We start from the raw sequence: 18115 nt of genomic DNA on the forward strand, positions 1-18115 counted from the left end.
CAGATTTGAGTCAGTCTTGCATTCCAGATTCATGTGATCCCCAGTTCAGTGCTTCCTGCCAAACATGCCACAGACTGGGATCAACCATGAAGCTGGCTTGTTGGGGTGCTAAATGCAGACAGTGTTTTAACTTCGATGATCTGTCTATTTCTGAGAGAGACATGTTAAGATCTCCAACGATTAGTGTATTCATATCAATAGGACTCTTTATCTTGATTAACAGTTTTCTTATGTAATTGGCTGCTCCCATATTGGGGGCATAGATATTTACAATTGTTAGATCATCTTGGTGGGTAGTCCCTTTAAGAATGATGTAGTGTGCTTCTGGATCTCTGACTACAGTCTTTAGTTTAAAATCTAATTTGTCTGATATGAGAATCGCTACCCCAGCCTTTTTTTGAGGCCCATTGGCATGAAAGATGCTTCTCCATCCCTTCACTTTCAGTCTGGGTGTATCTTTAGGTTCAAAATGGGTCTCTTGTAGACAACATATGGATGGGTCCTGTCGTTTTATCCAGTCTGCAACCCTGTGCCATTTTATGGACGCATTTAGGCCATTCACATTGAGGGTGATTATTGATAGATATGTTTTTATTGACATTATGTTACCTTTGAAGTCTTTCTTTCTGTAGATTGTCTCTATATTTCTGTTCAATGCTATTCTTGGGCTTTTTCCTCCTTTAAAGAAGCCCCCTTAATATTTCCTGCAGTATAGGCTTGGTGGTTGCATAGTCTTTTAAGCCTTGCCGGTCCTGGAAACTCTTTATTCCTCCATCCATTTTGAATGTCAGTCTTGCTGGATAAAGTATTCTTGGCTGCATGTTCTTCTCATTCAGCGTCCTGAATATATCTTGCCAGCCCTTTCTGGCTTGCCAGATCTCTGTGGACAGGTCTGACATTATTCTGAAGGGCTTTCCTCTGTACATAAGGATCTTCTTTGTCCTAGCTGCTTTCAAGAGGTTCTGCCTACAATTATAATTCTTCATTCTTACTATTAGGTATCTCGAGGACTTTCAAGAATCTGTAATCTTGGGGGGAAACCTTTCAGCCTCTAGTACATAAATGCTGGTTCCATTCACGAGATTTGGAAAATTTTCATGAAGAACTTGTTCCACTATATCTTCTAGACTTCTTTCTTTCTCCTCCCCTTCAGGGATTCCAATAATTCTGACGTTGGAACGTTTCATGGCATCATTTATTTCCCTGATTCTGTTTTCGTGGCTTCTAAGCTGTTTGTTCCAGGCTTCTTCCTGATCCTTTCTCTCTGTTTGTCCTCCAGATCACTAATTCTATCTTCTGTCTCAGTTACTCTAGCATTGAGAGAATTTAGATTAGATTGGAACTCATTGAGAGCATTGTGAAGCTCATCCCTGGTAGCTTTCAGCTCTTCCCTAATATTGAAAACAGGATCTCTGGTTGTTTTCAGTTCGGCCCTAATCAATTCCGTTTGGTCACCCATGGCTTTCTCCAACCTAGCTATTGCTTGGATAATTGTTAGCCTGAATTCTCTTTCCGACATATTGTCTATGTTGATAGCCATTAGCTCTGTTGCAGAAGGTCTATCCTCTGTATTTTTCTTCTGTTGGACATTCCTCCTCCTAGTCATTTTGGTGAGAGATGGCTGAACGGGTGTAGCTAGGTGTATCGACTTTGGTGCAGTCAAGGTGCACCCTGGAATGCTTCTGAGCAATCAGGGTTCCCCACCCAAATGAGTGGAAAAAGAAAAGGAAAAGAAAAAAGAGAGAGAGGGAGAGAGACAGGAAAGAAAGGTGAGATAAAAGAGAAGGTTTAGCCCAAATGGGCCCCAAGGTAAGATTTATGAAGTATACAAACAGACACAGACAAACAAAAAGACTGATAAAAGTATATGACAAGAGAAAATATATATATATATATATTTGCATATATATATATATGCAAATAAAGGAAGAACCTCGTCAAAAAGAACCCTGAGTGTAAGATTTATATACTATCAGACACACACAAAACACAGAGATACTGGTGGAAGAAAAAGATGGGAGAGTGGTTGTAAATTCTCAGTGTGGGTGAGGAAGGTTGTTTTGATTCTTCCTGGATGTATCTTGATATCTTTGTTAAAGGATTCAACTTTCCTAAGATAAGGGGGGATTAGGAATTGGGTTTATCTATAGGGGTGGCATTGATTGGGGAAAGGGGATTACCTTGAAGTTTAACTCTATATGAATATTCGAAAATAAAAATTTAAAAAAGGAATAAACTAAACTAAACTAAAATTAAAAAGAAGAAATTTAAAAAATAGAAATGCAAAAGGAAAACACAGGTGTATGTATCAAAAAGTTCAGGTTAGAAGGTTATTATGGAATTTGATGTACTGGACATCTCACTGTGATGGTAAAGAGGTTAAAAAATTATCTATATAATAATAAAAAATTAACTGTATAAAAAAAATGAGCCAGAATAGTGGGATAGAATTAATGATAAAAATTGTCCTATGAAGTAGTGGTGGTTGTTCTCTTGTCGTCTTTTTTTTTTTTTTCCTTTCCCGGTTGGTTTTCTGGGGGAGGGGCCTGCCACGTGGGTTTTCAGTCCCTGAAGTTCTCTCAGCTAAATCCTCCTGCCCCCCTCAAGGGGGTGGGCTCTGAGGAAACTGGTTTTTTCAGGCTTTTGTTCTCTGGAGGTTTTTATATTTGCTCACTTTTGTTTTTCTCTCTCGCCTTGACCGCTTTTGATGGTTTTAAGTCAAAATTTGTGTCTTAAAGATTCATAGAATTCAAACCCTAAAAACATTATTCTTCATATTCAGAGGTCAGACATAAAGCAGGTCTTGAAATACCTTGTCATTAATAAGGAAGGATTAGGCAGTCACCCTCACTCATTGAACCTGCTCACACTGGGGGAAATTACAGGGAGAACTGTGCCCAGAGAGCAGCTGAAGTGCTCCACTGTCTAGATATGAATCACAGCAACATGCCAAATATTCAAATTAAAAAAAAAAAGGATACCACATTCCTAAGGGTGAATATGATGACCAACACAGAAATAGGACTTAAGAAAGGAAGAACTCACATCTGTTAAAGCAGGGACCACAGTGACTGGCAGTGTCACTTGGGCCTCTGAGCGGGTTCCCTTCATCTGTCCAGACATACACAGACCATGTTTAAGGATCAGGCACAATGAGGGATTTTACTTCCACCTTCGGGGTTTTCTTTATGACCTCACTGCCTCTTAGGTAAAGGCACACTCTGTCTTTCATGTTTTGTGTGAGAATGTCCACCATTTTCTGTGAGAGTGTCCACCTACACAGATAACAGCACTTCTTCGAAAGTATAGAACTACACAGCGCGGTATTGTGATGCTGAAACGTGTCACCCAACAAGGAGTGAAGCTGACAAGTCACAATCAATACATCAACCAGCGTGGGAGAGAGAATTGTCTCTGGAAAGATCTTACACAGAAGAAGTAAACAAATCCATTGTCAAGTTGGGTGGTGTGACAGAATGATTTCTAAAATGAGTTTTCATCGATCTAACTAGCTTCTCGTATCCCCTTAAGTTGCAGCCGAATCTGGAATCAGACATAGTGAGAAGTGTCAAGTAAAAGATGGGCGGAGAGCAGAGCAGAACTGCCGCCATGAGTGGGGAGAGCAGAGCAGCAGAACTGCCGCCATGAGTGGGGCCATTGGTTTTGAGGCCTCACAAGCTTGTAATGGCTTCCATCATTTACAAGACTAAATGGTATCATCTACAGTCTGACTCTGAGTAGTAAGTATAGGTAATATTTTGGGGTTTCTCGATGTCAGGTATTTTCCAGGCTGTCATCTTTATAATCATCTTTATAATCCTGAAATGCAGGTATCATTCACCTCTATTTTACAAGCAGAAAACAGAGGTCAGAAAGATATAAAACTTATCAGCAATGACAAATAGTGGAGCTGAAATTCACTCCCAGTCTATGCTCCAAAGACAGGCTTCTCTACACAACCACAGCAAAGCCCACACCCTTCCCCAACACCACCTGCTCCCCTTATCAGAATCCTGCTTCTTCAGTTCAACAATATCTACTCCAGGACTTAAAATTAACCCTCTCTCCCCCTCTTGCTCCCAAACTCTCTATCTATATCTATATTTAACTCTGAGGAAAATGTGTCTTCCCCTCCTAAGTTTTAAGCAGCTAGATGCCAGTGCGTGAGAGTATTTCAACCCTCTCTGAGTGATCCCTCTCAACCTGAGATACAGCTTGAGATACTGACTTCCTTGTTCTGTGTGTAGGTGGGTGGGGCAGGGGCAGAAAGTTCAGGGCTGGGCCATTCTTCTGTTGAGAGTTGCTGCTTCTGCAAATCTAGATCCCTTTCATTTAGCCTAATGACACTACCACCATTTTCTTTGTTCTCTATCATGAGGAAAATGTGGGGAAAAACTCTACAATGCTTCAATGGATTCCCCTGGCAATGGTTATAAGTGTGTATTTGCTGATTTGGAAGCAAGACTGAGTGGAAACACCACCATGATATGCTCTGTGTCACAGATGCACTTCAGAGAACCTGGTCCTCTTTCCGAAGGGGTATGAGAGGGATGAAACAGGAAACGGTATGCCTTCATCCCAGCAATCTCACCCATAACTACAGAAATCCAAGTGAGAAAAAGAAAAAAAAATGATATAAAAAATAATATAAATTAGAATGCAGTTGTTTTACAAAAGGATCCAAGTCATGATTTCTTTTCATCAACCATTTTTGAAGTATGAAGGAGAGGTAATCAATATCTCTAGGGAGGGTTTTGATTTTTTTTTCCAGAATATATAGCCACTTCCCTCTCCATATGACCTTTGTAACTATATCTCATATGAATAACAGCCTTAATATGAGTTATAAACATAAAAGAAATAGTTGGAAATCACATCTTTATTTAAAAAACATATACTAGTAAATCCACTTTCTGGAAAACAGTGCTCTTCACCGCCCCTTTATTAAGCCCAACTATAGCTGAACACTGGTTCATATCCTGTGTAGGTAATAATTCAACTCCTGCTACTCTGCCCTCCCATACTCCTAGCTCAAGGCTCAGTGGTCTCTCTGAACAGAACTGCCCCCAACTCCACAACAGACTCCTGAGAGATATTCTCTGCTCTGCTATACCCAGCACTATGGTCATGTCTGTTTTTCTTTTTTCCATTTTGTCACAGACGCATTTCATTTGGTACATCTTTATAAGAACGTTAATGGAAGTTTGGAAAAGAAAACAGGTAAAGTCCTGTGATCCAGCTACCATCTTGAACCTTTTTGGGTAGGTTTCAAAAGTTCCCCAGATGACTTCAATATTCAATTCCCTCTACTCCTATTTGAAAACCGTCTGGGGGATTTTGAACTCATCAGTGGATTTAATAATACTCCATGACATTATCCTATAGGATGGGAGTGGAGTGGCAGGTATAAATTGAGGACAGTGAAAAATGGGACAAACATTAAGTAGGAGACAGTAACAACTAAAAACCAAATAACATTTTTGGAAGGAGCAGTAGGGGATGGTGGCCCCTTGTGAAATTATCAATTAGTCCATCAAACACCACTCCCAGCACCTCCAGCACGTCAACACACCTTCTGTACTCCCAGCTCATTTGTGGTCAAGTTAAGTTTTTTCCTAAGGCTTTCTCCCAAAAAGTGTATCTACTTCCATAAGTTTGCAAAACCCCTTTTCTCTCTCAAATTGTGAGCTCCCAATGTATAAAAATTAGGCCTGCTTCTTCCTTTTTATTTCCTTCCGAAGTATGTACTTGTAGAATCTGCATAATCAATACTTATTGATTGATAGTATTTTACTCCCTGGATGATCACTGTGCTAAAATTTTCATTAGTAATTTCCTGCTTCATCTTACCCCCCCAACAAGTTCTCCTTCTCAGAACAGAGAGCTTTGCTAAATAGGGGGGGGAAATTTTTTTAAAAAAAGACCTGCACTTGACTCCTTATCCTATCATTTCTTGCTGTAGTAGCCAAAAGAATTTTCCTAATACTCATGAGTCTTAGTTTTCTTATCTGTAAAAATAAAACTAACAATATCTATTATATTACCCATCATCACCTTCGTATTGTGAAAATCAAATAAAAACACAATTTTTTAAAGATTTATTTATTTACTTGAGAGACAGAGCACACACACACAGAAGCAAGTGGCTAAAGGGGCTGAGGGAGAGGAAAAGGGAGAGAAGCCGCCTTCCAGCTGAGTGCAGAGACCAACACGGGGCTCAGTCTCAGGACCCCAAGATCATGATCTGAGCTGACATCAGACTCAGACGCTCAACCCACTGAGCCACCCAGGCGCCCCTCAAATAAAAATACTTTAAATTACAAAGCATTACATGCCATGTTTTCATTTGCCTTAAAAAAGATAGCCGTGGGGCGCCTGGGTGGCTCAGTGGGTTAAGCCGCTGCCTTTGGCTCAGGTCATGATCTCAGGGTCCTGGGATCAAGCCCCGCATCGGGCTCTCTGCTCAGCAGGGAGCCTGCTTGCCTCTCTCTCTCTCTGCCTGCCTCTCTGTCTACTTGTAATCTCTCTCTGTCAAATAAATAAATAAAATCTTTAAAAAAAAAAAAAAAAAGATAGCCGTGGGTACTGAGTAAGAAGCAGCATGTCCCTAAGAACCATGTCCAACCCACTTTCAGAGACTGGGGCACCGTTCAGTGTTTCATGAGGTGGTAGATGCACATTCCTGACTGCTGCCCCTTTGAACCTTTTCTGATCTACCCTCCAATCTGCTGAGTGTTACCCCTGTGAACATTTTCTGATCTACCCTGCAGTCTGTTGAGTGCTTTACAGCCATATGTTGGGTGAGTCGCAAATTACCTGAGACGCAGGTGCAGAAAGGCAGGAAGAAACAGTGGGAGCCAGAGCTGGAGCTTGCCCATTCAAGACCCACTTTTTGCCCCAGCATCCACTGCTCCTCTCCCAGGCTGCCTTGTAAATCACACCAGCTTTTCTCAAAAGGCACATCCCCACCCATCTTCCCTCAGGCCCTAATTTAAAGCTCCCAGCTTGGGAATCTTGAACTTACTGTTTGATACAGCCTTGGAGCCTTGCTCTCCACCCAATCATTGTGTCCTCATGCAAGCTCCATATTCTCCTCAGTCCTTCACCCAAAGATGAAATGACAAGAGGATCTGCTTCCTACACACTAATGAGAAATTGCTCTTTGTCAACATAATACCCTTCTTTTTTTTTTTTTTAAGATATATGTATTAAGAGAGAGAAACAGAGAGAGAGGGAGGGCAGAAAATCTCAGGCAGACCCCACGTTGAGTGAGGAACCCCAGACACAGGGCTCCATCCCATGACCCTGAGATTATGACCTAAACCAAAATCAAGCATCAGATGCTCAGGGAGCCTCGGTGGTTCAGATGCTTAAGCATCTGCCTTTGACTCAGGTCATGATCCCAAGGGCCTGGGATGGAGCCCATGTCAGGCTTCCTGCTCAGTGCAGAGCCTGCTTATCCCTCTCCCTCTGCCTGTGCTCTCTGACTCTCTCTACCTCTCTGTCAAATCAATAAAATCTTAAAAGAAAACAAAAATACTCAGACACTCAACTAACTGAGTCACCCAGGTGCCCTGACATAAGGCTCTCTTACTTTGTGAAAGGAAATGTGGCTCTACCTCTCCCTACAAGGATCCTCTTGTTGGGTTTTTTTTTTTAAATATGTTCTTTCTTTTTTTCTTAATTTTATTTTATTTTTTCAGTATTCCAAGATTCATTATTTATGCACCATACCCAGTGCTCTATGCAATATCCACCCTCCTTTTTTTTTTTTAAGATTTTATTTATTTATCTGTCAGAGTGAGCACAGGCAGACAGAGTGGCAGGCAGAGGCAGATAGAGAAGCAGGCTCCCGTTGAGCAAGGAGCTCAAGATCCCAAGACACCGGGATCATGACCTGAGCTGAAGGCAGTGGCCCAGCCAACTGAGCCACCCAGGCATCCCAACACCCTCCTTAATACCCACCACCAGGCTCACCAATCCTCCTCCCCTCCAAAACCCCACACCAGTTAGAATAGCCAAAATTAACAGGGCAGGAAATAAATATTGGAGAGGATGTGGAGAAAGGGGAACCCCCTTCGTTTTTCTAAAATACCTTACCGAACTCCAATCTGTCCTGTCCCTAATACTTCACTCCCAAAGGCTTGATAAAGTATCCCATAATATTAATCTTATATCTAAAATTCCATAAAGATTAAGAACCCCCCATGCCTGATAGAATGAAGTTAGCTAATGAGGTAAAGAGTGATCTCATGCTCACTGGCAAGGACAGGAGTTACCAGAGTGGTCATGTCTAAGTCGTCATGTTTCCTTCTCTTTCACTGTTGCTAGTAATTATGAGATAAGAGATTGTTTGTTTTAAATTTCTCCAATGTTTATAAAAACACACTGTGTGAGCGACTATGAAATAAAAGGTACCCACACTTTGTTCCCACAGTCAAATGTAAACACCATATGCTTAATGAAGAGTTGGCCAAAACCATTAAAACTTTGTATGCTCTCAATCTGGAATTCCATTTATAGAGATTTAGCCCACAAATATGTTTGCACGTGGATGTACAGATAAAGGCTTTTCATTGTGGCATGACGTGAAATGTACACAACAGCAAAACACTGAGAATAGTGTAAATATCCAGAGAGAGGACTGAGTAAAATGTGCAATAAAATAAAATTCATTATTACTCAAAATTATGATGTGGTGGTTTACAAAAAAAGTCCACAAATCTTTTGATACTCCCCCAACCAGAGGTGGACAAGTGACCCAACCCTCCCTTCTTGAGAGTAGGCTGGACTCGGGGACTCCCTTCCAACAATAGAATATGCTGGAGCATGACCCCCAAAATGAGGTCATAAAAGGCAGGACAACTTCTTCCTTTCTTTGCTCTTGGATCACTTCCTTGCTCTTTTTCTTGGTTCCCTTCTTGGAGAAACCAGCTGCCATGTCATAGCAATACTCCAGCAGGCCTATGGAAAGGACCAACAACCTGCGAGTAACTAGGCCTTTAGCCAACAGCCAGGTGAGGGCACCACCTCAGAAGTGGGTCCTCCAGCACCAGTCGAGTCTTCACATGACTCCAGCCCCTGGCAACATCTTGGTTGTGAGGTCAGGAGAGACCCTGATGCAGTATCACCTAGCTTAGCTGCTCCAGCATTTCTAATGTACAAAAACTGTGACCTAAAAAATAGCTATTGTTTCAAGCTGTGAATAGTCAGGGTAATCTGTTATGCATTAAGAGATAATTAATACATGTGGGTAAATTAGACTTCTGAATGTCATTTGCATTTTAAAAAATCTTTTGCCTCTTATCAAAGTCTTTTGTTTCATTTATTCAGATATAGTTACCTGCTCTCTGGAAAAATAACAATTATTTCCTAGCTATAGAAGAGAAACATTTCCATAACCCTTAAGAAAAAACAAAAACATGGAGCGCCTGGGTGGCTCAGTGGTTAAGCCGCTGCCTTCGGCTCAGGTCATGATCTCGGGGTCCTGGGATCGAGTCCCGCATCGGGCTCTCTGCTCAGCAGGGAGCCTGCTTCCTCCTCTCTTTCTCTCTGCCTGCCTCTCTGCCTACTTGTGATTTCTCTCTGTCGAATAAATAAATAAAATCTTTAAAAAAAACAAAAACAAAAACAAAACCTCTCATCACAGGGATCTTGATGGTGAAACCTACAGTCTCATTTCAGAATGCAACTTAGGAAGACGAAATCAGGAAAGATGGCAAAAAGCAAATACAAACAATTTCAATTGCTTTTAAAAGAAAGAACATTTTTGGGCGCCTGGGTGGCTCAGTGGGTTAAGCCTCTGCCTTCAGCTCAGGTCGTGATCTCAGGGTCCTGGGATCAAGTCCCTTGTGGGGCTCTCTGCTCAGCAGGGAGCCTGCTTCCCCACCCCCTTCTCTCTTTCTGTGCCTGCCTCTCTGCCTACTTGTGATGGCTCTCTGTCAAATAAATAAATAAAATCTTAAAAAACAATTTTAACAAACTGCTACTTTGAATATTCTATTTCATATGATAAAAATTGTGCCATCTGATAATAATACTAAAAATGCTTAATGATGAGTGAGTGAATATGCTAAGAGGTTACATAATTTGTTGCATACAGTCCTCATGACAACCCAACGTGACTTACTGCTACAACCTCACTTTCAGATGAGGAAATTAAAATTTCAGCAAGGTCAAAAAAACTTGCCTAGTGTCACATAGCTGATAAGAAGAAAAGCCACAATTTCTTCACTGGCCTCTGGACTCCGTAGCCAAAACTTTCAACCATGACTCTCTATTCTTTAAGTTATTATGTCCCATTTTGCACAGCAGCTTAGGCTTTTCGTGAGACTGTGGTTTTATCAGACAGTATCTAGGTCATTAACCAAGTACTCAGAACGTGCATGTACACAGCTAAGCACTTAGCTGCTTTATTTCCAGGAGTCCTCACAACCACCCTGTGAGGAGGGACTGTTACTACCTCCCTTCCACAAACAGTTAAGTGGGCCCAACTGAAGCTGGGGTGCCCACGGTCCAGAGCTCAGAGCCAAGTTTCCAACTGGGCACTGGGAATCCAAACTCAGTTTCCACACTGTGATGTAGAAACTTCTCTACTTATGAATAATTAAAACTGCTAAATGAAGACGAGGTAGGATGTATGGGAGATGCCTGTGTCCTTCCAGAGAAAACCATAGGGCTTGAAGGCTTCTGGAAAGAAGGCGAAACAAATATTCAGCAACAGTTTAGTCCCCACGGCCCCTGGGGGATTCAAAAGTACTTCGATAGGCATCCGTAGACGTCAGCTCATTTTCAGTTTATGGGCCACAGGATTGTGTTAAATTCTCTGAGACCAAGGGGAGTGAGCTGCCAAGCAGACTTTCCGTGTTTATTCATCATCCAGTTATCAGGGCTCTGTCTTTGGGCAGAGTAATGAATAAACTGTATAAACTGTAATCAGTTTATTTATTACTCATCATTTATTACTCATCAATTATGAATTAAGCTCCCACAATGTGCCAAGCGCTCTTCCAGGAGCTGGTTCTACAACAAACGAAACATAAAAATTCTTACCCTCGTGGGACTTAGGTTCTTGTCGTTAGAAAAAAGACACAATAAACAAAATAAATAAAATAAAACAAAACAAAACAAAATTTTTTAAAAAGTACATATATGTGGCAAGTACTATGGGAAAAAAAATAAAATGGGGTGGGGGGTGAGGCATGTGGGGGTAAGGGGAGCACTTTCAACTAGACTGGTCAGAGCAAAGCTCGCTTGGAAGGTTCAAATCATTTCTGTACATAAACTGTGCTGACTCCAACAGTATTCATATACATTAAAATGGTTATATGAATAGTTACCAAAGGGCATTTTCCTGGTACTGTTACAACTGTTTAGGCAAAGTAGATAGGTAAATCAGGTAGCACCCCAAACTATTGAAATAGCTATCTGAATTAATCTGGAAAAACTAGATAATCAATTGTCATATTTTCTAAATACAATGTATTTGCATAGGATCATATGATCAGTGCCTGACTTGTGTATGAAGATCTAAGACTTTCTTCTAAAAATCCTTTGATAACACAAGGCAAGAGAACTAGTGAGAAGAAAGAGTTAGTTTCACAGAGATGGGGAATAACTTGCAAAAAGGAGCCCAGCGAGTCATGACTACTCCTCAGAAATCCTGGGCCAAACTTCTCGGGGTAGTTCATGGTCTCCCAGCTCCCGTCTAACCCTTCCAGGCCTCGCTTCCCCCCCTGAACCACAAAGGGATCATCTCTAGAAGACAGCTGCGGACGACTGTGACCCCAAACCAGGGCTATCTTCCTCATCACCTTATCACTTTGTTGATCAGCCTCAGCAAAAGCTTATCTTCCTCATCCCCCTCTGCAGCTAACTCCCAAAAACTTGAAATGGGAAAATTTCTTCTTCTGAGTTCATCTACTCATGAGTACTCCATGCTTATGGAGCAGTTTGTCAAGTAACTTTATCAGCTCATTGAAACGCATTTGTGAGGGAATGGCTCACAACAAAAAATCACAGACATTGTGTGTAAGTGTGAGGGAAACCCTGATGAGCTATCTTAAAACCGGAGTCCAGGATGGTGCTGCTGTCCCTCGGAACAATGTGTTACTTAAACTGTTAACCCCTGGAGGATTTTACTATTACCAAGCACGTTTAGATACGGCCTTCAGAAAGACATAGACTGGCAACAGGTCTTTGGGGAGAAGGACAATGTAGGACCGTGAAGCTGGGCCGCTGGGGATGCGGCTCGCTCAGGGCGGATCCCGCCTGCTTCAGGGAAGCCGGGCACCCGGGATGCTCCCCCGGTCAGCCCAGGGTGGAAGGAAAACCGCCCGCTTCTCTTATCCCTGATCACTCGTTCCTCTTCCCCAAAGCGCCCGTTGTTAGTTAGATGAGTCCTTTGAATGTGCTTGTTTAACTATAAACTTTGTCCTCCTTGCTTGCCCTCAGGACCAGCCTAACGTTTGACCTTCATCAGTCCTTCTGTTGGCTATTGTTTTCTATCCAATAAAAGTGAGACTGTGGAGTTGCTCCTGGCAGCCGTCCTTTTCGAGTGCTGTCCCCTGTTCCCAATCTCTTGCAGCTGACTTGTTTGTGCCTAATTCTTCTCTCGTCGCCGACTGGAAGCGGCAGGATAGACTGTCCTTCCACTTCACCTGGTCCCCAATCCACTTCGGCCCAGCACGACAGACCAAAGACCCCTTCCCTCTCGCTCCCTGCCTGCCCAGCACACAGGCACTCACCGTTCCACAACATGACAGCAGAGCAATAACCAGCTTGGAGAGCAGGAGGTCCCTTTAGAACAGGAAAGCCACCATTTGGACCCTTGAGCCTATTCTAGTGAGACCATGGCATTGATCCTGGCCTCCTCCTCTTTCCCCAACAGAAACTTCTTCCCACCTCAGTGCCAGGAAATGCCCATTTGTATCTAGCTAGACTTGAGCAACTAGCGAGAACCCAGCTTTCCTTAAGTTTTACCAGAGAGGGACCAGCCACAAGCCACCGCCTCCCCCCTCCCCTGGGCACTTCTGTGCTATTTCACGCATGACCCACGGTCCAGGTCCTGCACCTTTCCCTGTTCCCAGACTCCACCTGAAAGCTCTCCGATGCCCCCACGGCCCCCAGCACCCAACACGTGCACACACCTGAGACTCTTTCCTAGAATAATTCTTTATTTGATCACTAAGGTACCCAGTTCTTGGAGCTAGTAATAGATTTCTCAATTTCCTGATCATGATAGATGTTCTAGTTACCCTCCTGCTATCACAATCCCTTGTCCTTTCAGAGGGAACATCCCCATGGGTTCTACTCTAACCCTACTCTGCCTTGCGCCTCCCACCTCTCCTCTGGATCACAAAGAATTGCTACCCTGATATCAACGCTTTCATCATCCTCTCCCTCACACACACACACACACACAAAGGTTTAGCTACAGCAGGGCTTATAGACCCATCCTTGAGTGCATGCGCACACACACACACACATACACACACACGAGTTGAATCTTGTTTGCTGTGTGTTTTCGTGTCATTATGTGTGCTGTTGTTTAGTTTTGTGTTTGACCAATTACAGGGATGTTCTAACGGAGATCGGCATCCGCCCACACACCCTTGCGCACACACATCCACAGCCGTAAACGGACACATGGTTTACAAACATACCTCACCGTTTCCTGCCGCGGTTCCTGCTTTCACTGGAGGGACTAGGAAGCAAAGCGAGGAAAACAGTCCGCAGAGCGCAGTGACAGCTCTGGCAAGCCTTTGCCGAGTTAAGGTTAATGGGTTTCAAATGCTAATGACTGCCCTGATTTCATCCTCCAGATCATATCTCCTAGTTAATTAGTAATCATGGTCTTCTGGGAACATCCCTAAGAACCTGGAGTAAGAGGTGATCATCCTGACCCCCACTGACCCCTCCAGGTGCTGAATGCACTTTCAGCAGTGATCACACTCAGGTGCCTAGCAGAGGAACACAGACGGACTCAACATGTAGATGATTAAGAGCAAAAAATAAACCACCCCAGAGTCCTGTTTGACATTTACTAGCACAATCTGCTGGCTTGTGTTTGAAGGAAATAATTCTGAAAATGTTTTCAGAGCAGTTTTCTTCTTTCTTTGTCTCTAGGAGAGCTGTCCCCAAGCATTTTTGTGTGTGGCAGGGGGGACACCCTTTGGCAGTCTCGCACTTCCTACGGACCTCTCCTAGAATTACATTTTTAAATGAATGAGACAAAATACTATGGATACGAAAGACTCTGAAACTAATAATACATTACATGTTAATTAATTGAATTTAAATAAAAATTTTTTAAAATTTTAAAAAGAATACAGAGGAAACTAATTCCAATGAATTATTTACTAGAATATTTTTAATTGCAATATAGTAATGCATGTTTTTCTTTAGTGATGTATCAGCTAACAGATCTAGCAATAGGTCTAACAGCTACTGCAATCTCAAAGTAGTAATAAATGGAAATAGTATCTTGAGTTTCTCTTCAAAATATGAAACAAATGTAACTGTGGCTTCTCTTGGAACCAAACTCATAGGTACTTCTAACACTCCTGAGGTTTGTGATCTCACTTTATACTTAAAAGACAGGCCACGGGGCAGCTGGGTGGCTCCATGGGTTGAAGCCTCTGCCTTCGGCTCAGGTCATGATCCCAGGGTGCTGGGATCAAGCCCCGCATCAGGCTCTCTGCTCAGCGGGGAGCCTGCTTCCTCCTCTCTCTCTCTCTCTCTCTGCCTATTTGTGATCTGTCTGTTAAATAAATAAACAAATAAAAGAGGCCACATTTCAGCTGGATTTATGCAAAGAAAAATACATATATATTGTCCCCTGCAAGTTCACTGGCTTTCTGCCTTTTGTGTCTACTTGGGAGCCATGGAGACTGTTCATCCAGTAACGTGATGACGACACCTCCTCCTCCCTATTCCTTAGACATCACCCTTACTTAGACTTTCATGACCCCCGTCCTTGCTTCCAATCCCTGAAAACATAACACTAACCCCCTCCTAAACACAAGTCAGTTCAGCACGTAGGTATGTGTGTGATATAAGCAAGTGTTGTTGGAAAAGCAACAGCAGCAACATTTACGGCACGGTTCTTGTGCATTAGGCTAAATGACTCACGTGCATGATTCCACTTCCTTCTCATCGCTGCACTGTGAGGCAGCAGCTGTCACTCCAGTTTCACAGACTAGAAAGCCTAGACACAAACAGCAACTTGCCTGAATGAAGTTCTGTAATTAGGAAGAGTGAAACCAGAATGCAAACTTGGTCAGTGTGGTCAAACCTGCACTTGGACATGAACGTGAGCAGTGCTTCCATAACCTTACAGCCAAGAGAAGGTAGAAGTCCAGGGACTGCCATACAGAAGACAAGACGGCACTGACGAAGGCAAAGACCACAACTGGGAGGGACAAGAAAGAAACCGAAGGCATGGATAGATGGGAGTGAACAGGGAAGAAGGAAAGACATTTTGAGCCGAGGGATCAGCCTACACAAGCGAGGTTAGAGAGAACGGGACCCATCTTAGAAACTGCAGTGAAAAGAGAGAGACGGGGAAGACGGTTGTGGGAAAGCCAGGGACACTATTGGCAGAGCACGCTGGAGTCCCCTCGTGGAGTCCCACTCTAGCCTGTTACCAACAGGGAACCATCACAGACAAGAAACTGCCCAGGGCAGTCATAAGTGTGAAATCCATTTCTGAGCTCTCTGCCCAGGACTCAAAATGCTGGCTTATCTGTCCCTTTACTACCTTAGTCAGGATATTTGGTCTCCCCAGAGCTCCATGCAGAGCAAGTACCTCTCAGTAAGGAATTCTGGATGCTCTACAAGTGGCCTGTCCATTGGAGTGGCACACTGGAGGCCACCCTGAGATCTCCAGGGTCATGCCCTAAAGATCAAGAGAGCAGTGAGTCACCTCGCCAGTACTGATGAGAACATCTGCTGACCTGCCCTAAACAACGCTTCATTCTGGCTTCCATTCTAGACCCCAAAATAGTCACAACCTGTTCTTCAGGATAAATCTCAGGCTCTTCTTTCTCCTTAAAGCCACTTTACCATTCTTGATCCTACCATACCAATATTTTTTTTTCATCATTCACCAAAAAGCTTAGCCCACTGCTGTTTCTGCATATTTGGTGCAGATTCCACCAGAAATGTCTCTGTCCTCTGTCTTCCTACATGAACCTTGCTCATTGCAAAGCCAAGTTTAAACTCACTTCGCCATGAAATTTCTCTAACTCGATTCATGTGGATGCTTCCCCTTTTCTCAGCTACTAAAGCAACAATACTTTCAAGAAGATAGGGTTCCACTAGATGTATATACCCCAAAGAGTTCCGAGCAGTGCTAGCCACTCATCAAAGTCCCTGCTGGCTGAGTTCCCTCAGAGGCTCCAGCAGAGCCAGACCCAGGTGAGGAGCCCCTTCTAACCGCTGAGCTGAGAGGAGCTGGCGGAGCACCGGCTCAGAGGAGGCTGTCTCCAGCCTCCTAGCACCAAACGCATTGTCATATTTCCACTGATGGGAAGAAAATTCTATAGAACAGAAAATACACACCTGCTTGCACTTTACTGGCAGTAGACTAGGGGTGGATAAGATAATGCTGACAGTGTCCCTGTAGCCTATTAATCTGTAACAGTTGAAAACAATGTTGGAGAGTGAAATAAGTCAAGCAGAGAGAGTCAATTATCATATGGTTTCACTTATTTGTGGAGCACAACAAACAGCATGGAGGACAAGGGGAGATGGAGAGGAGAAGGGAGTTGAGGGTAATTGGAAGGGGAGGTGAACCATGAGAGACTATGGACTCTGAAAAACAATCTGAGGGGTTTGAAGGGGCGGAGGGTGGGAGGTTGGGGGAACCAGGTGGTGGTGGGTATTGGAGAGGGCACGGATTGCATGGACCAAAAACAATGAATACTGTTACGCTGAAAAAATAAAAAATTAAAAAATTAAAGAAAAAAAAGAAAAGTCATCTCTTGGAGATGTGTTTTCATGCAAAATCTTCAGACAGTGGTTTAATGACCCCCATCTGGTGTCACAGAAAGAATCCAACTAACCTGTCCTTGAATATCAGTTTCTGTTTACTTGCTACAGACTTGGGAAGTCATTTAAACTTTCTCAAGTTAGTTGCCTTTTCTATAAATTAAAGATGATGATGTGCACATCAGAATATTATTTTGAGCTTGAGCCACGATGGTAAATGACTAACATCCAGGGTCAGTTTTCCAGTCTCTCCCTAAGTGGTCTTTTCTGAAAATAAAGTCAAGTAAAACCCAGAAAGCAGTGGCACTGGTCTAGATCCTAATAGAACTCTTCCTTCAGTTCATCAACCACCAGGAAGAGCCTCACGGGGTGGGGGACGGAAGCAGTGGGCTCTCTCCTCCACGGACCACTGACAGACAACAGAGACCAGTGCACGTCTGCCACACCAAACTGGTTCCCCAGACCAGTGGGGGGAAGCCAGTCCTGGCCCAGAGTTTTGTTCTGCAAGACGATCCCCACCCCTGCACGCACACAAGCGCACACGCACTCCGAGGCGCTCACACTCACAGGCTACATGCCATCTCCACCCTTCCTATCACAAGTCACCTCTCGTGCTCACCACAACCCACAAACTTTAAGTTGTACCTCCTTCTTATTGCAGCTGAATTGGTTTTCCTTCTTTTGTTCCAAGTATCAGCTCTTGGCGAGGCTACCTGGAAAGGAGAAAGAGGAGTTGTGTGGGGTAGGAGTAATTTCTCTGCCCAGAAGGGTTCAGAGGAAAGGTGATGGGGAGTATGGGCAACCCGTACTGAGCATTACAGCATTTCCTTCCCTTGGGAAATATCTATTAGTCAGCAGTCTGCTCCTGGCGGGCGTCCTTCCTACCTCTTACCCCTGCAGACAGAAACACGTGCACACACAGGTGTGGGTCCAGGGAGAGAGTTGTCGAGAATAATACATTACCTAGTGTTCACGTGTCAGTCATAAAGCATCAATTGTACCATCCTTGTAGCTCTGAGAGCACTTTAACCTGTACTATTTCTTTAATTGCATGTCATAAAGCAGGTATTTTATCCCCATGTAAAAATGAGGAAACAAACCAAGAAAGATGACTTGCAAAAGG

General features: G+C 43.3%; 1 protein-coding gene across 2 annotated transcripts in view; it reads right to left on the reverse strand.

The window, feature by feature from the left end:
* MGAM (maltase-glucoamylase) overlaps nucleotides 1-17802 on the reverse strand; it is an 88718-nt gene extending 70916 nt beyond the window's left edge. Inside the window, exon 1 of one of the 2 annotated variants that reach the window (XM_082693846.1) lies at nucleotides 17638-17802. The gene's annotated coding sequence lies outside the window, so the exon portion shown is untranslated. Of the gene's footprint in view, nucleotides 1-16563; nucleotides 16631-17637 lie in introns of those variants that run through there. The other variant, XM_082693847.1, reaches the window with a different exon arrangement.
* Nucleotides 17803-18115: the final 313 nt, after the last annotated feature.

This window comes from Mustela nivalis (genome assembly GCF_964662115.1).
Source record: "Mustela nivalis genome assembly, chromosome: 12".
Lineage (NCBI taxonomy): Eukaryota > Metazoa > Chordata > Mammalia > Carnivora > Mustelidae > Mustela > Mustela nivalis.